Source organism: Lolium rigidum, chromosome 6, assembly GCF_022539505.1.
Source record: "Lolium rigidum isolate FL_2022 chromosome 6, APGP_CSIRO_Lrig_0.1, whole genome shotgun sequence".
In the NCBI taxonomy this organism is placed as follows: domain Eukaryota; kingdom Viridiplantae; phylum Streptophyta; class Magnoliopsida; order Poales; family Poaceae; genus Lolium; species Lolium rigidum.
Genome location: NC_061513.1, coordinates 209648307 through 209668746, shown reverse-complemented (window position 1 = coordinate 209668746; position 20440 = coordinate 209648307).

The window sequence follows — 20440 nt, the reverse complement described above, 5'->3', positions numbered from 1 at the left end:
CCCTGCTCCTCCTGGCTAGCTTGTGATGATCTAATTCATCTTGTGCTTGCTCAACAGTTAACAGTTCTTGGTGAAACTGTTCCTAGATGGTTTCTGGTTGTGTGTTGTTCTTCCTGTTCTAGTGTTCTTGCTGTTCTTACCCTTTGGAGATGTTGTCGATGAGCTGCTAGGGTTTTGGCTTGGAGAAAAGGTTTTATATGAGCTTCTCCTTGCTCCTATGGTCGACAGCAAACCTGGTCACTTTGGTGACTCTCCCCTGGTCTGTGTGTGCTGTTGGGCATGCATGTGTCCTTGTGAGCTGCCTGTGTGTTCCATGGTTAGAACTTGGGCTGTTGTTGGATCAGCTCAGCTGATCTTGGTATTATCCTCTCCATTCTATGTTTCTTTTAGCTAACCTGCCAAGTGGCATTGCCACTTGGCATAATGTGTGTTTTTGCTTTGTTGTTTCTCTATGCAGGATCCACATAAATGATCAAAGATATCTCCAATAGGTGCTGATCATGAAGACCAAGATGAATAATTAGTGTAGCTTAGCCATGTTACTATTCTTTGCACTTTTCCTTTTTCTTTTTCATTTGTTCAATTTCTGTAAGGTGTTGTAATAATTATAATTCATTTGAATATTGCAAATAACGATGTATCTTGTGTGTTAATCAATAAAGCTCAAGTTTTCCATAATGAGCTTTTAATATATGTTCTATTCTTTTATATTTCATAATTTTCCAATTTCTATAATTGTTTATTGGATTTATCCTTATTTGAATTATGTTAAACCAAATTGTAGTTTGAATTTGAAATTCAAACCTAACTTGTTTGAATTCAATCATGCAACTTAAATTGGAATATGAAATGTTCCCCTCTCTTCTCGAAACCCTAAGTTAATATAGGATAGGTTTAAGTTTATCGCACTCTCGAAACCCTAATCATGTCTGGTGTTGAGAAAGAAACTTGTCCCCCCTTTTAGATGTAGTTTGTAAATAAGCGCGAAATTTCCCTAGATTTTACGATGCAATGCACATCCCTTTCTAAAAACTACCCCGCAATCGTCTCGAATACTGGGATATTACAAGAGGTGGGGGAGGATTTTCTATTCATTTTAGGGGTGCAACACCTCAATATGAGAAATCTAGAAAATCACCAAACTCAAAAACGCAATAAGTGATCTATGCAAAGTCCGTTTTCGATGAACTAGAGCTTGTCATGGAAATAACCACAAGCTCTAAAACACCACATGGATAAGATCCAAATAACAATCAAGAAAGATGATGCAAGGATGCAAAGGTTTGACCGTACTCCGAGCGATCCGACCGAGTTACTCACTCAAGAGCCCATTGATAGAACGACCATTATCCTATAAACCGATCTCCCAACTAAACCCCGAGACCGGTAAAAAAGAAACCCTATCAAGAGCAAACCTTAACCTTGCGCATTCCACTTGAGCTCGATGATGAAGATCTTGACCGCAACAAGGATGGAACGCCATTCTTGATTTTGCTTGCTTGATGTCTTGCGGATTGCTCCCCCATAATCCACTATAGGAGAGCTTCCTGTTTGGTGCATCTTCACATATCGATGAGCACATATGAATGGCAAGCTTCAAGCATGTGAGCTTTTCGAGTTGACTCATCTTGAACTTGTGATACGTCTCAAACGTATCTATAATTTCTTATGTTCCATGCTACTTTTATGATGATACTCACATGTTTTATACACACTTTATGTCATTATTATGCATTTTCCAGCACTAACCTATTGACGAGATGCCGAAGAGCCGCTTGTCGTTTTCTGCTGTTTTTGGTTTCAGAAATCCTACAAAGGAAATATTCTCGGAATTGGACGAAATCAACGCCCAGTGTCTTATTTTTCCACGAAGCTTCCAGAAGACCGAAAGGGAAACGAAGTGGGGCGACGAGGCGCCACCACCATAGGGCCGCGCGGCCTGGGTGGGGCCCGCGCCGCCCTATGGGGTGGGCCCCTCGTCAGCCCTCCGACTCTGCCCTTCCGCCTACTTATAGCCTTCGTCGCGAAAACCCCAGTACCGAGAGCCACGATACGGAAAACCTTCCAGAGACGCCGCCGCCGCCAATCCCATCTCGGGGATTCAGGAGATCCCCGGCACCCTGCCGGAGAGGGGAATCATCTCCCGGAGGACTCTTCATCACCATGATCGCCTCCGGATTGATGTGTGAGTAGTTCACCCCTAGACTATGGGTCCATAGCAGTAGCTAGATGGTTGTCTTCTCCTCATTGTGCTATCATGTTAGATCTTGTGAGCTGCCTATCATGATCAAGATCATCTATTTGTAATGCTACTTGTTGTGTTTGTTGGGATCCGATGAATATGGAATACTATGTCAAGTTGATTATCAATCTATCATATATGTGTTGTTTATGTTCTTGCATGCTCTCCGTTGCTAGTAGAGGCTCTGGCCAAGTTGATACTTGTAACTCCAAGAGGGAGTATTTATGCTCGATAGTGGGTTCATGCCTCCATTGAATCTCGGGACAGTGGACGTAAAGTTCTAAGGTTGTCGATGTGCTCGTTGCCACTAGGGATAAAACATCAATGCTTTGTCTAAGGATATTTGTGTTGATTACATTACGCACCATACTTAATGCAATTGTCTCGTTGTTTGCAACTTAATACCGGAAGGGGTTCGGATGATAACCTCGAAGGTGGACTTTTTAGGCATAGATGCATGCTCGGATAGCGGTCTATGTATTTTGTCGTAATGCCCTGATTAAATCTCATAGTAGTCATCGTGATATATGTATGTGCATTGTTATGCCTTCTTTATTTGTCAATTGCCCAACTGTAATTTGTTCACCCAACATGCCATTTATATTATGGGAGAGACACCACTAGTGAACTGTGGACCCCGGTCCATTCTTTACATCTGAAATACAATCTACTGCAAACTCGTTCTTTACTGTTCTTCGCAAACAAACATCATCTTCCACACTATACATTTAATCCTTTGTTTACAGCAAGCCGGTGAGATTGACAACCTCACTGTTAAGTTGGGCAAAAGTATTGTGATTGTGTTGTGCAGGTTCCACGTTGGCGCCGGAATCCCTGGTGTTGCGCCGCACTACACTCCGTCACCAACAACCTTCACGTGTTCCTTGACTCCTACTGGTTTGATAACCTTGGTTTCTTACTGAGGGAAAACTTACTGCTGTGCGCATCACACCTTCCTCTTGGGGTTCCCAACGGACGTGTCGACTACACGCCAGCAACTTGCACCTCATTTCTTCGTATTGCAACCTTGACGCCAACTAATCGTTCAAGCATTGCCTTATGGATAACTCCTACACATATAACTCAATGCAACCATTAGTCCATAGGGATTGTCGTTAATTACCAAAACCACAGATGGGGGCTCTATGCACTTTCACACCCCATCCACTCATATAAGGTGAAAAGCTAAGAAGCGAACACCTGGCCCATTTTCATTCCACTTTATGGTCAACTAAAGATACTAGCTACTTACTCATGTATGATTCTTCAATGAGAGTTTGAATGTTAAAACACTGAAGGGATACGGCATCCTCCCATTACTTGGTATGCAATGCAAGCATGATGAATTTCTTTTCAATAATTGAAGGAATCAAAGGTCTCAAAAACATTGCTCATGATTCAATCAAATGCGATGTTAGAACTCTATTTGTTGCTACTATCAATTAATTTTGTACAACTAATGTTGCCGTATATTATCTCTTTTACGCTATGTATAGATAGCAGCACACCAACATAGTTGATATTTATTAGCACTTTGCTATTTCCTTAATTAAGCGATGTTTCAGATATTCGCCATGTTAAATTGTTATGCATGCATAGAGCAAAGGTTCTTGTCAAAGTATTTTAGAAGCATTGCAATAAACTCCAAAGTCCATGTTAGTTTTATCACCTTTATGCTCGAGGACGAGCATAGGTTAAGCTTGGGGATGTTGATGCACGCAAAATGCATACATGAACTTTGCACTTTATTGCAACATATTACCACATATTCGCATCTTATATAATGTTATTTCCATATTTTATGACGTTTTAGGGGATTTTCTAAACAATCATCTCTCCTCTGGTTCTAATTCTGTTTGGCGGAAAAAATGCCTCCTTTTAGGTGTTTTTGACATTACAGGAGCTAAGGGACTCCAAAAAGGGCAAGGTCATAGGCCACGCTTCATAAACTTCGAGATGAACAAAGTAAGCTAAAGTGGGACACCAAGAGGTCAACATGATGGGAAAGTGGATAGGTGGCGCGCTGATAACCTACAAGTATAGGGGATCGCAACAGTCTTCTAGGGAAGTAAAACCCAAATTTATTGATTCGACACAAGGGGAGACAAAGAATACTTATAAGCCTTAACAACTGAGTTGTCAATTCAGTTGCACCTGGAAAAGCACTAGTAACAGGGGGTGATGTGAAAGCAAGCAGTAATATGAGAGCAATAGTAACAAGAATACACACAGCAGATGAGCAGTAACACAAAGGCAATGGCACCAGAAAATAGTTGATACTACTTCTAATGGCACATAGGACCGAGCGAATATTTGATGATGAAAGATGGACCAGGGTTCCCAGCTATCTACACTAGTGGTAACTCTCCAATAACAAGTGACAGGTTGGGTGAACAAATTACAGTTGGGCAATTGATAGGATTGAAATAGCATTAAGATAGAACATCAAGTTTATTAATCATGTAGGCATGTTTTCCATATATAGTCATACGGGCTCGCAATGAGAAACTTGCATAACATCTTTTGTCCTACCAGCCGGTGGCAGCCGGGCCTCTAGGGAATCTATCGGTAATTAAGGTACTCCTTTAATAGAGCACCGGAGCAAAGCATTAACACTTGGTGAAAACATGTGATCCTCATATCTAAGCCATCCCCTCCAGTCATCCCAGTTGCTGTCACTCTGGGGCCTCGGGTTCCGGACATAGACATGTGCAAACAACTTGTAGATACAATCTAAGCAATAATTATAGAGCTTAAATCTAAGATCATGCCACTCGTGCACTAGTGACAAGCATTAAACACAACAAGATTGCAGCAACAATAACTTCACAAACTTTATAGATAGACCGATCATAATGTAACAATTCATCGGATCCCAACAAACACAACACCGATTACATCAGATGGATCTCAATCATGTAAGGCAGCTCATGAGATAATTGTATTGAAGTACATGGGAGAGAGAGTACCAACTAGCTACTGCTAGAACCCGTAGTCCATGGGGGAACTACTCACGGAGCATGATGGAGGCGGTGGCGTCGATGGAGAAGACTCCCGGGGGCACTTCCCCGTCCCGGCGGCGTGCCGGAACAGAGATTTTGTCCCCCGAAACTTTTCTTCGCGATGGCGGCGGCTACGGAACTATTCGTGGAATATCGTCTGGTGTCTTAGGGTTTTCGCGACAGACAGAATATATAGGCGAAAGGGCGGAGTCGGAGGGGTCCCGAGGGGCCCACCCCATAGCTGGGCGCGCCCCCCCTCTTGGCCACGCCGCCAGGTGGTGTGGGGCCCCTTGGCCCCTCTCCGTCTCTCCTTCGGTGTTCTGGGTCCGTCTTGGTAAAATAGGAGGTTTGGCTTTTGTTTCATCCAATTCCGAGAATATTTCCTGTGTAGGATTTCTGAAACCAAAAACAGCAGAAAACAGGAACTGGCACCTCAGCATCTTGTTAATAGGTTAGTCCCGGAAAATGCATAAAATCATTATAAAGTGTGAGCAAAACATGTAGGTATTGTCATAAAACTAGCATGGAACATCGAAATTATAGATACGTTGGAGACGTATCAAGCATCCCCAAGCTTAGTTCTTACTCGCCCTCGAGTAGGTAAACGATAAAAAGAATAATTTCTGAAGTGACATGCTACTAACATAATCTTGATCATACTATTGTAAAGCATATGAGATGAATGAAGTGACTCAAGGCAATGATCTATAGTTTTCTAATAAATAGATAACATATAGCAAAAACTTTTCATGAATAGTACTTTCAAGACAAGCATCAAAAAGTCTTGCATAAGAGTTAACTCATAAAGCAATAAATTCTTAAAAGAGGTTTTGAAGCAACACAAAGGTAGATTTAAGTTTCAGCAATTGCTTTCAACTTTCAACATGCATATCTCATGGATAATTGTCAACACAAAGTAGTATAATAAGTGCAATAAGCAAGCATGTAAGAATCAATGCATACAGTTGGCACAAGTGTTTGCTTCTAAGATAGAAAGGAGTAGGTAAACTGACTCAAAATAAAGTAAAAGAAAGGCCCTTCGCAGAGGGAAGCAGGGTGATACGTCTCCAACGTATCTATAATTTCTGATGTTCCATGCTAGTTTTATGACAATATCTACATGTTTTATCCATACTTTATATCGTTTTGATGCATTTTCCGGAACTAACCTATTAACAAGATGTCGAGGTGCCAGTTCCTGTTTTCTGCTGTTTTTGGTTCCAGAAAAGCTGTTCGGGAAATATTCTCGAAATTCGACGAAACAAAAGCCAAACATCTTATTTCACCGAGACGGACCAGAACACCGAAGGGGAGCCAGAGAGGACGCCCAGGGCCCCCAGGCCACAGGGCGGCGCGGCCTATAGGGGGGGCGCGCCAACCTATGGGGAGCGAGCCCCCTGGCTCCTCCGACTCCGCCTCTTCGCCTATATAACCCCTCACGACGTAAAAACCCTACACCAATTGACGAAACTCCAGAAAGACTCCAGGGACGCCGCCGCCATCGCGAAACTCCGTTTCGGGGACGAGAGTCTCCGTTCCGGCACGCCGCCGGGACGGGGAATTGCCCCCGAGTCATCTCCATCGACACCACCGCCATCTTCATCGCCGTTGCTGTCTCCTATGATGAGGAGGGAGTAGTTCTTCCCCGAGGCTGAGGGCTCTACCGGTAGCTATGTGGTTCATCTCTCTCTCCCATGTGATCTTTATGTGATCATGAGCTTTGTATCACTACTAATCTATGTGCTACTCTAGTGGTGTTATTAAAGTAGTCTATTCCTCCTCCATGATGTAATGTTGACAGTGTGTGCATCATGTAGTACTTGGCGTAGGTTATGATTGTGATCTCTTGTAGATTATGAAGATAACTATTACTATGCACTCTAGAGGTTACTTTAATATGAACTCCGGATTCACTCCATGGTGTGACGGTGACAGTGTGCGCGTCGTGTGTGTTTCCTTTATGAAGTTGTGGAGTTTGTTTACTCCGGCTTGAGGGAGATCTTGTAGCCCTACACAATGAATGGTGTTTGTTATCCAACAAGAGAGTGTTTCAAGTAGCACAAGTGAAGATAAGTTATTTATTTATGTGATCATTGTTGAGAGTGTCCACTAGTGAAAGTATGATCCCTAGGCCTTGTTTCCAAATATCGAATCACCGTTTATTTACTGTTCTACTGCATGTTTACTTGCTGCCATATTTATTTCAGATTGTTATTACCACTCGTATTCATCCATATCACTTGCATTTTACTATCTCTTCGCCGAACTAGTGCACCTATACATCTGACAAGTGTATTAGCTGTGTTGGGGACTGATACGCGTACAGCACGCGTCCGTTGGGAACCCCAAGAGGAAGGTGTGATGCGCACAGCGGCAAGTTTCCCTCAGAAAGAAACCAAGGTTTATCGAACCAGGAGGAGCCAAGAAGCACGTTGAAGGTTGATGGCGGCGGGATGTAGTGCGGCGCAACACCAGAGATTCCGGCGCCAACGTGGAACCTGCACAACACAACCAAAGTACTTTGCCCCAACGAAACAGTGAGGTTGTCAATCTCACCGGCTTGCTGTAACAAAGGATTAGATGTATAGTGTGGATGATGATTGTTTGCAAAGAACAGTAAAGAACAATAGCAGCAGATTTGTATTCAATGTAAAGGAATAGGACCGGGGTCCACAGTTCACTAGAGGTGTCTCTCCCATAAGATAAATAGCATATTGGGTGAACAAATTACAGTCGGGCAATTGACAAATAAAGAGAGCATGACAATGCACATACATGATATGATGAGTATTGTGAGATTTAATTGGGCATTACGACAAAGTACATAGACCGCTATCCAGCATGCATCTATGCCTAAAAAGTCCACCTTCAGGTTATCATCCGAACCCCTTCCAGTATTAAGTTGCAAAATAACAGACAATTGCATTAAGTATGGTGCGTAATGTAATCAATAACTACATCCTCGGACATAGCATCAATGTTTTATCCCTAGTGGCAACAAGCACATCCACAACCTTAGAACTTTCGTCACATCGTCCCAGATTTAATGGAGGCATGAACCCACTATCGAGCATAAATACTCCCTCTTGGAGTTAAGAGCAAAAACTTGGCCAGAGCCTCTACTAATAACGGAGAGCATGCAAGATCATAAACAACACATAGGTAATAGATTGATAATCAACATAACATAGTATTCTCTATCCATCGGATCCCGACAAACACAACATATAGAATTACAGATAGATGATCTTGATCATGTTAGGCAGCTCACAAGATCCGACAATGACGCACATAAGGAGAAGACGACCATCTAGCTACTGCTATGGACCCATAGTCCAGGGGTGAACTACTCACTCATCACTCCGGAGGCGACCATGGCGGTGAAGAGTCCTCCGGGAGATGATTCCCCTCTCCGGCAGGGTGCCGGAGGCAATCTCCTGAATCCCCCGAGATGGGATTGGCGGCGGCGGCGTCTCTGGAAGGTTTTCCGTATCGTGGCTCTCGGATGCGGGGGTTTCGCGACGAAGCCTTTAAGTAGGCGGAAGGGCAACGCGGGGGGCCACACGAGGGCCCCACACGCCAGGGCCGCGCGGCCATGGCATGGGCCGCGCCGCCCTGTTGTGGCGGCGCCTCGTGGCCCCACTTCCTTTTCCCCTCGGTCTTCTGGAAGCTTCGTGCAAAAATAGGACCCTGGGCGTTGATTTCGTCCAATTCCGAGAATATTTCCTTTGTAGGATTTCGAAACCAAAAATAGCAGAAAACGAGCAATCGGCTCTTCGGCATCTCGTTAATAGGTTAGTGCCGGAAAATGCATAAATACAACATATAATGTGTATAAAACATGTAGATATCATCAATAATGTGGCATGGAACATAAGAAATTATCGATACGTCGGAGACGTATCAGCATCCCCAAGCTTAGTTCTGCTCGTCCCGAGCAGGTAAACGATAACAAAGATAATTTCTAGAGTGACATGCCATCATAACCTTGATCATACTATTGTAAGCATATGTAATGAATGCAGCGATCAAAACAATGGTAATGACATGAGTAAACAAATGAATCATAAAGCAAAGACTTTTCATGAATAGTACTTCAAGACAAGCATCAATAAGTCTTGCATAAGAGTTAACTCATAAAGCAATAAATCAAAGTAAAGGTATTGAAGCAACACAAAGGAAGAGTAAGTTTCAGCGGTTGCTTTCAACTTATAACATGTATATCTCATGGATATTGTCAACATAGAGTAATATAACAAGTGCAATATGCAAGTATGTAGGAATCAATGCACAGGTCACACAAGTGTTTGCTTCTTGAGGTGGAGAGAAATAGGTGAACTGACTCAACATAAAAGTAAAAGAAAGGCCCTTCGCGAGAGGAAGCATTGATTGCTATATTTGTGCTAGAGCTTTGGTTTTGAAAACAAGAAACAATTTTGTCAACGGTAGTAATAAAGCATATGTATCATGTAAGTTATATCTTACAAGTTGCAAGCCTCATGCATAGTATACTAATAGTGCCCGCACCTTGTCCTAATTAGCTTGGATTACCGGATTATCGCAATACACATGTTTTAACCAAGTGTCACAAAGGGGTACCTCCATGCCGCCTGTACAAAGGTCTAAGGAGAAAGCTCGCATTTGGATTTCTCGCTTTTGATTATTCTCAACTTAGACATCCATACCGGGACAACATAGACAACAGATAATGGACTCCTCTTTAATGCATAAGCATTTAGCAACGATTAATGTTCTCATATGAGATTGAGGATATATGTCCAAAACTGAAACTTCCACCATGATTCATGGCTTTAGTTAGCGGCCCAATGTTCTTCTCTAACAATATGCATGCTCTAACCAATAAAGTGGTAAATCTCCCTTACTTCGGACAAGACGGACATGCATAGCAACTCACATGATATTCAACAAAGAGTAGTTGATGGCGTCCCCAGGAACATGGTTATCGCACAACAAGCAACTTAATAAGAGATAAAGTGCATAAGTACATATTCAATACCACAATAGTTTTTAAGCTATTTGTCCCATGAGCTATATATTGCAAAGGTAAAGAATGGAAATTTTAAAGGTAGCACTCAAGCAATTTACTTTGGAATAGCGGAGAAATACCATGTAGTAGGTAGGTATGGTGGACACAAATGGCATAGTGGTTGGCTCAAGGATTTTGGATGCATGAGAAGTATTCCCTCTCGATACAAGGTTTAGGCTAGAAAGGTTATTTGAAACAAACACAAGGATGAACCGGTGCAGCAAAACTCACATAAAAGACATATTGTAAACATTATAAGACTCTACACCGTCTTCCTTGTTGTTCAAAACTCAATACTAGAAGTTATCTAGACTTTAGAGAGACCAAATATGCAAACCAAATTTAGCAAGCTCTAGGTATTTCTTCATTAATGGGTGCAAAGTATATGATGCAAGAGCTTAAACATGAGCACAACAATTGCCAAGTATCAAATTATTCAAGACATTTTAGAATTACTACATGTAGCATTTCCCGATTCCAACCATATAACAATTTAACGAAGAAGATTCAACCTTCGCCATGAATACTATGAGTAAAGCCTAAGGACATATTTGTCCATATGCAACAGCGGAGCGTGTCTCTCTCCCACACAATGAATGCTAGGATCCATTTTATTCAAACAACAACAAAAACAAAAACAAACCGACGCTCCAAGCAAAGCACATAAGATGTGATGGAATAAAAATATAGTTTCAGGGGAGGAACCTGATAATGTTGTCGATGAAGAAGGGGATGCCTTGGGCATCCCCAAGCTTAGACGCTTGAGTCTTCTTATAATATGCAGGGGTGAACCACCGGGGCATCCCCAAGCTTAGAGCTTTCACTCTCCTTGATCATATTGTATCATCCTCCTCTCTTGATCCTTGAAAACTTCCTCCACACCAAACTCGAAACAACTCATTAGAGGGTTAGTGCATAATAAAAATTCACATGTTCAGAGGTGACACAATCATTCTTAACACTTCTGGACATTGCACAAAGCTACTGGACATTAATGGAACAAATAAATTCATCCATCATAGCAAAAGAGGCAATGCGAAATAAAAGGCAGAATCTGTCAAAACAGAACAGTCCGTAAAGATGGATTTTATTGAGGCACCAGACTTGCTCAAATGAAAATGCTCAAATTGAATGAAAGTTGCGTACATATCTGAGGATCACGCACGTAAATTGGCATATTTTTCTGAGCTACCTACAGAGAGGCAAGTCGAAATTCGTGACAGCAAAGAAATATGTTACTGCGCAGTAATCCAAATCTAGTATGAACCTTACTATCAACGACTTTACTTGGCACAACAATGCACAAAACTAAGATAAGGAGAGGTTGCTACAGTATTAAACAACTTCCAAGACTCAAATATAAAACAAAAATACTGTAGTAAAAACATGGGTCGTCTCCCATAAGCGCTTTTCTTTAACGTCTTTCAGCTAGGCACAGAAAGTGTATATCAAGTATTATCGAGAGATGAAGTATCAACATCATAACTTGTTCTAATAATAGAATCAAAAGGTAACTTCATTATCTTTCTAGGGAAGTGTTCCATAACTTTCTTGAGAGGAAATTGATATTTAATATTACCTTCCTTCATATCAATGATAGCTCCAACAGTTCGAAGAAAAGGTCTTCCCAATATAATGGGACAAGATGCATTGCATTCAATATCCAAGACAACAAAATCGACGGGGACAAGGTTATTGTTAACGGTAATGCGAACATTATCAACTCTCCCCAAAGGTTTCTTTATAGCATTATCAACAAGATTAACATCCAAATAACAATTTTTCAATGGTGGCAAGTCAAGCATATCATAAATTTTCTTAGGCATAACGGAAATACTTGCACCAAGATCACACAAAGCATTACAATCAAAGTCATTGACCTTCATCTTAATGATGGGCTCCCAACCATCCTCTAGCTTTCTAGGAATAGAGGTTTCAAGTTTTAGTTTCTCTTCTCTAGCTTTTATGAGAGCATTTGTAATATGTTTTGTGAAAGCCAAGTTTATAGCACTAGCATTAGGACTCTTAGCAAGTTTTTGTAAGAACTTTATAACTTCAGAGATGTGGCAATCATCAAAATCCAAACCATTATAATCTAAAGCAATGGGATCATCATCCCCAATGTTGGAAAAAATTTCAGCAGCTTTATCACGAGCAGTTTCAGCTAGCTTTAGCGGCTTCCGGCAATTTTGCAGGCTTTGCACTAGGAGTAGCAACATTGCCAACACCAATTATTTTACCATTGATAGTAGGAGGTGCAGCAACATGTGAAGCATTAGCATTGCTAGTGGTGGTAATAGTCCAAACTTTAGCTACATTATTCTCTTTAGCTAGTTTTTCATTTTCTTCTCTTTCCCACCTAGCATGCAATTCGGCCATCAATCTTATATTCTCATTAATTCTAACTTGGATGGCATTTACTGTAGTAACAATTTTATTTTCAATATCCTTATTAGGCATAGAACTTTCGATTTCAAAAGATCAACATCAGAGGCAAGACTATCAACCTTAGAAGCGAGAATATCAATTTTATTGAGCTTTTCCTCAACAGATTTGTTAAAAGCAGTTTGTGTACTAATAAATTCTTTAAGCATAGCTTCAAGTCCAGGGGGTGTGTTCCTATTATTGTTGTAAGAATTCCCATAAGAATTACCATAACCATTACCATTATTATAAGGATATGGCCTATAGTTATTACTAGAATTGTTCCGATAAGCATTGTTGTTGAAATTATTATTTTTAATGAAATTTACATCAACATGTTCTTCTTGGGCAACCAATGAAGCTAACGGAACATTATTAGGATCAACATTAGTCCTATCATTCACAAGCATAGACATAATAACATCAATCTTATCACTCAAGGAAGAGGTTTCTTCGACAGAACTTACCTTCTTACCTTGTGGAGCTCTTTCCGTGTGCCATTCAGAGTAATTAATCATCATATTATCAAGAAGCTTTGTTGCCTCACCAAGAGTGATGGACATAAAGGTACCTCCAGCAGCTGAATCCAATAGGTTCCGCGAAGAAAAATTCAGTCCTGCATAAAAGGTTTGGATGATCATCCAAGTAGTCGATCCATGGGTTGGGCAATTTTTAACCAAAGATTTCATTCTTTCCCAAGCTTGAGCAACATGTTCATTATCCAATTGTTTAAAATTCATTATGATACTCCTTAAAGATATAATTTTAGCAGGGGGATAATATCTACCAATAAAAGCATCCTTGCATTTAGTCCATGAATCAATACTATTCTTAGGCAGAGATAGCAACCAATCTTTAGCTCTTGCTCTTAATGAGAAAGGAAACAATTTTAATTTTATAATGTCACCATCTACATCTTTATACTTTTGCATTTCACACAATTCAACAAAATTATTGAGATGGGCAGCAGCATCATCGGAACTAATACTGGAAAATTGCTCTCGCATAACAAGATTTAGTAAAGCAGGTTTAATTTCAAAGAATTCTGCTGTAGTAGCAGGTGGAGCAATAGGTGTGCATAAGAAATCATTATATTTTGTGGTTGTGAAGTCACACAACTTAGTATTTTCAGGAGTGGCCATTTTAGCAGTAGTAAATAAAGCGAACTAGATAAAATAAATGCAAGTAACTAATTTTTTTGTGTTTTTGATTTAGAGTGCAAGACAGTAAATAAAGTAAAGCTAGCAACTAATTTTTTTGTGTTTTGATATAAGTGCAGCAAACAAGTAATAAAATAAAGCAAGACAAAAACAAAGTAAAGAGATTGGATTGTGGAGACTCCCCTTGCAGCGTGTCTTGATCTCCCCGGCAACGGCGCCAGAAAATATGCTTGATACGCGTACAGCACGGGTCCGTTGGGAACCCCAAGAGGAAGGTGTGATGCGCACAGCGGCAAGTTTTCCTCGGAAAGAAACCAAGGTTTATCGAACTAGGAGGAGCCAAGAAGCACGTTGAAGGTTGATGGCGGCGGGATGTAGTGCGGCGCAACACCAGAGATTCCGGCGCCAACGTGGAACCTGCACAACACAACCAAAGTACTTTGCCCCAACGAAACAGTGAGGTTGTCAATCTCACCGGCTTGCTGTAAACAAAGGATTAAACGTATGGTGTGGAAAATGATGTTTGTTTGCGAAGAACAACAAAGAACAGAGTTTGCAGTAGATTGTATTTCAGATGTATAGTGTGGATGATGATTGTTTGCAAAGAACAGTAAAGAACAATAGCAGCAGATTTGTATTCAATGTAAAGGAATAGGACCGGGGTCCACAGTTCACTAGAGGTGTCTCTCCCATAAGATAAATAGCATGTTGGGTGAACAAATTACAGTCGGGCAATTGACAAATAAAGAGAGCATGACAATGCACATACATGATATGATGAGTATTGTGAGATTTAATTGGGCATTACGACAAAGTACATAGACCGCTATCCAGCATGCATCTATGCCTAAAAAGTCCACCTTCAGGTTATCATGCGAACCCCTTCCAGTATTAAGTTGCAAAACAACAGACAATTGCATTAAGTATGGTGCGTAATGTAATCAATAACTACATCCTCGGACATAGCATCAATGTTTTATCCCTAGTGGCAATAGCACATCCACAACCTTAGAACTTTCTGTCACTGTCCCAGATTTAATGGAGGCATGAACCCACTATCGAGCATAAATACTCCCTCTTGGAGTTAAGAGCAAAAACTTGGCCAGAGCCTCTACTAATAACGGAGAGCATGCAAGATCATAAACAACACATAGGTAATAGATTGATAATCAACATAACATAGTATTCTCTATCCATCGGATCCCGACAAACACAACATATAGAATTACATATAGATGATCTTGATCATGTTAGGCAGCTCACAAGATCCGACAATGAAGAACATAAGGAGAAGACGACCATCTAGCTACTGCTATGGACCCATAGTCCAGGGGTGAACTACTCACTCATCACTCCGGAGGCGACCATGGCGGTGAAGAGTCCTCCGGGAGATGATTCCCCTCTCCGGCAGGGTGCCGGAGGCGATCTCCTGAATCCCCCGAGATGGGATTGGCGGCGGCGGTGTCTCTGGAAGGTTTACCGTATCGTGGCTCTCGGTACTGGGGGTTTCGTGACGAAGGCTTTAAGTAGGCGGAAGGGCAACGCGGGGGGCCACACGAGGGCCCCACACGCCAGGGCTGCGCGGACAGGGCATGGGCCGCGCCGCCCTGTTGTGGCGGTGCCTCGTGGCCCCACTTCCTTTCCCCCTCGGTCTTCTGGAAGCTTCGTGCAAAAATAGGACCCTGGGCGTTGATTTCGTCCAATTCCGAGAATATTTCCTTTGTAGGATTTCTGAAACCAAAAACAGCAGAAAACGAAGAACTGGCTCTTCGGCATCTCGTTAATAGGTTAGTGCCGGAAAATGCATAAATACAACATATAATGTGTATAAAACATGTAGATATCATCAATAATGTGGCATGGAAATAAGAAATTATCGATACGTCGGAGACGTATCAGGGACACAAGAGACTTCTTGTATCGTAATTGCAGGGTTGCTTGAGAGGGATATCTTTGACCTCTACCTCCCTGAGTTCGATAAACCTTGGGTGATTCACTTAAGGGAAACTTGCTGTTGTTCTACAAACCTCTGCTCTTGGAGGCCCAACACTGTCTACAGGAATAGAAGCGTGCGTAGACATCAAGCTATTTTCTGGCGCCGTTGCCGGGGAGGTAAGGTAAAAGGTATTCACATCCTCCGACTACTAAGCTATTTCCTAGCACTGTTGCCGGTGTGTGAGTGCTCGAAGCTATTTCCTTTAGATCCTGCAATTATATCTTTTTGTTTCTTGTTTTTATTTCACTAGTTAGGCTTAATGGAAAACAACAAAAAAATTAGATATCTTTATGAACTTTATATTGAATTAGGACATGATGTGTTTGAAGAGAGAATTAAAAAACCCATGGAACTTTGTTTACAAAATAGTTGTAGCAATGTTATCAGCATGAACTCTTTGAACACTATTATTGCTAATGCTATGGAAGAATTTAAGCTTGGGGAAGCTGGTTTTGATGAGCATGATATTTTTAGTCCCCCAAGCATGGAGGAGAAAATTTACTTTGATGATACTTTACCTCCTATATATGATGATTACAATGATGACTATCATATTTTCGGTCCACCTACTATGGAGGATAAAGTTTATTATTATTATACTATGCCTCCTATATTTGATGATTATGGTGATGAGAATAATAATGATAGCTACTTTGTTGAATTTGCTCCCACTACAATTAATAAGAATGACTATGCTTATGTTGGGAGTAGTAATTATTTTATGCATGAGACTCATGATAAGAATGCTTTATGTGATAGTTATATTGTTGAGTTTGTTCATGATGATATTGGAAATTATTATGAGAGAGGGAAACATGGTTATATGCATCTTAATAATATTAAGTTTCCCCTCTTTATGTTGAGAATCTTGAAGTTGCGCTTGTGTTGCCTTTCTATGCTTGTTGCGTTATGCTTACATGACTTGTTTATTTACAAGATTCTTTTTCATAGGAAGTGGGTTAGACTTAAAAGTGTTTCTTATTTTCTTTTTGATGCTCTCTTTTACTTCAACTTTTATTTCTTGCGAGTGCATCATTAAAATTGCTGAGCCCATCTTAATGGCTATAAAGAAAGCACTTCTTGGGAGATAACCCATGTTTTTATTTTTTTGCTACTGTTTTGTTGTGTCTTGGAAGTTGTTACTACTGTAGCAACCTCTCCTTATCTTTATTTTATTGCATTGTTGTGCCAAGTAAAGTCTTTGATAGTAAGGTCGATACTAGATTTGGATTACTCCGCAGAAACAGATTTCTCGCTGTCACGAATTTGAGTAGACCTCTCTGTAGGTAACTCAGAAAAATCTGTCAATTTTCGCGTGTGATCCTCAGATATGTACGCAACTTTCATTCAATTTGAGCTTTTTCATCTGAGCAAGTTAAGTGCCCCTGAAAAATTCGTCTTTACGGACTGTTCTGTTTTGACAGATTCTGCCTTTTATTTCGCATTGCCTCTTTTGCTATGTTGAATGGATTTCTTTGTTCCATTAACTTTCAGTAGCTTTGTGAAATGTCCAGAAGTGTTAAGAATGATGAGAGAGGATTTAGTGATCACATGGGTACGTACGCACCCATCAGCCACCGTTGGATTGCCCTTTGAGATTCTGCCATCTCAATTTCTAAACTGACGGACGACACATGGTGTTAAAACGGAATTTTCTTTTCGTTTGTCTGTTCTGGTCTCAGTGCGTTCTCTCTCTTTCCTCTCCCTCTCTTATTTCCAGGATTCATCCGTATACATATACACTGCACACACGAGTACTAGCATCAACCATCCGTCATCTGAATTGCTAATTATTCATTAGGAGCTCACCCACGCAATCAAGCCGCGCGCGCACGCGCAGCTAAAGAGAGAACTAAGCGAAAGAACCCAGACACCAATAACCAACCCACATGGAAGACAACCATTTCGATCTTGATCCTGCGTCGCAGCTCCGGTAGACCGGTACGGTCCGCCGTGCTCAGCCGGCGATCACAGCTCGAGCGGCGGCCGAGGACGGCGCGGGCGTCTGCGGCATGACCTCGGACTGGTAGCGGTGGAACTTGGCGATGTAGATGCCGGCCTTGTTGTCCACGTCCCGCTCGCCGACGTAGTAGAGGCCGTCCTCGTCGGTCGGCCGCACCCGCTGCGGCCGCCGAGTACTCCTCGTGGTAGTACGCGCCGCCGGACGTCGACGAAGAGAAGCACCCGCCCATTGTCTTACTCTCTCTTCGATATCTCTGGTAGCTTGCTAGCTTTGATCTATCACGGCACTAGCTAGGAAGGAGTTGGGGGTTCGCTGATTCGAGTGGCAGGCGAGTGGCGCGCGTTTTATAGCGGAGTTGGGCCGAGAGCTAGCTGTAATGGCGTACTTGGCTGTGCGAGGCGGCGTCCAACAAGTACAGAGCGGCATGCAAGGCCTGCGGCGAGGGCGAGTCGTTCGTGCTGGTTCTGCCGTGCCGGCACCTGTGTCTCTGCCCGCCTGCGACGCCTCCGTGGACACAAGCTCCGCCCGACCTCTCCGCCCCTGCCGCATCCCCTACCTCGCCGCCCCCCAGGTCGGCGGCGGCGGCGCGGGGTGCTGCCGGCCAGGGCGGCGCACGGGGGACAGGCGTTGGGCACGGCAGGAGGACCCTCGACGGCCAGCCTGATGGCGGTGGCTCCCCCGGCGCTTTCTCGATGGAGGCGGCCTCCCTCGACGGCCAGCCTGATGGCGGCGGCTCCCCTGGCGAGTTCCCGGCGGCGGCATCATCTTGATGCGTGACGAGGTTGTTTTGGAGAGAGGGAGTGAGTGAGTGGTGAAGATGAGGGGATAAGATCTTTTTTTTTTTGAGAGGAGGGGGATAAAGATTTTGTATTAGCAGCTTTGCGCCCTATGCATCATCTCACGGAGGATAAACGCTGTTAGACACGTGTCAGCCAGTTACCGCGTGCTCACGTAACCATGTGATCACCAGGATTCATCCGTAAGAATGATTATGTCACCTCTGAATATGTGAATTTTTGATTATGCACTAACCCTCTAATGAGTTTGTTTTTGAGTTTGGTGTGGAGGAAGTTTTCAAGGATCAAGAGAGGAGGATGATACATTATGATCAAGAAGAGTGAAAAGTCTAAGCTTGGGGATGCCCCCGTGGTTCATCCCTGCATATTTCAAGAAGACTCAAGCATCTAAGCTTGGGGATGCCCAAGGCATCCCCTTCTTCATCGACAACTTATCAGGTCACCTCTAGTGAAACTATATTTTTATTCCGTCACATCTTATGTGCTTTACTTGGAGCGTCTGTGTGCTTTTATTTTTGTTTTGTTATTTTCATTCTCTGAATAAATTCATGCTTATGTGGGAGAGAGACACGCTCCGCTTTTTCATTTGAACACTTGTGTTCTTCGTTTTACTTTAATATTCATGGCAAAAGTTAAAAGCTGTTGCATTTATTGCTATTTAGTTGGAAACAGAAAATGCTTCATGTGGTAATTGGTATATTGTCTTGAATAATTTGATACTTGGCAATTGTTTTGAGCTCTCAAATAGATCATGTTTAAGCTCTTGCATCATGTACTTTGCACCTATTAATGAAGAACTACCATAGAGCTTGTTGAAATTTGGTTTGCATGATTGGTCTCTCTCAAGTCTAGATATTTTCTGGTGAAGTGTTTGAACAACAAGGAGACAGTGTAGAGTCTTATTATGCTTGCAATATGTTCTTATGTAAGTTTTGCTGTACCGGTTCATACTTGTGTTTGCTTCAAACAATCTTGCTAGCCAAAGCCCTGTACTGAGAGGGAATTCTTCTCGTGCATCCAAATCCTTGAGCCAAAAACTATGCCATTTGTGTCCACCATACCTACCTACTATGTGGTATTTCTCTGCCATTCCAAAGTAAATTACTTGAGTGCTACCTTTAAAATTTCATTCCTTGTCTTTGCAATATATAGCTCATGGGAAAATAGCTTAAAAACTATTGTGGTATTGAATATGTAGCTTATGTGTCTTATTTCTTATAAGTTGCTTGTTGAGCGGTAACCATGTTTCTGGGACGCCATCAACTATTACACCTTTGTTGAATATCATGTGAGTTGCTATGCATGTTCGTCTTGTCTGAAGTAAGGGTGATTTATCATGATCAAATGGTTTGAGTATGCATATTGTTAGAGAAGAACATTGGGCCGCTAACTAAAGCCATGAATCATGGTGGAAGTTTCAGTTTGGACATCAATCCTCAATCTCTTATGAGAATATTATCTGTTGTTGAATGCTTAAGCATTAAAGAGGAGTCCATTATCTGTTGTCTATGTTGTCCCGGTATGGATGTCCTTAGTTGAGATCTATCAAAAACGAGAAATCAAATGCGATCCATCTCCTGGGACCTTTGTACAGGCGACATAGAGGTACCCCTTTGTGACACTTGGTTGAAACATATGTAATGCAATGATAATCCATGGAAATCCAAGCTAATTAGGACAAGGTGCGAGCACTATTGGTATTCTATGCATGATGCTTGCAACTTATAGGATGTCTTATGCATAATACATATGAATTATTACTACCGTTGACAAAATTGTTTCTATGTTTTCAAAATGAAAAGCTCTAGC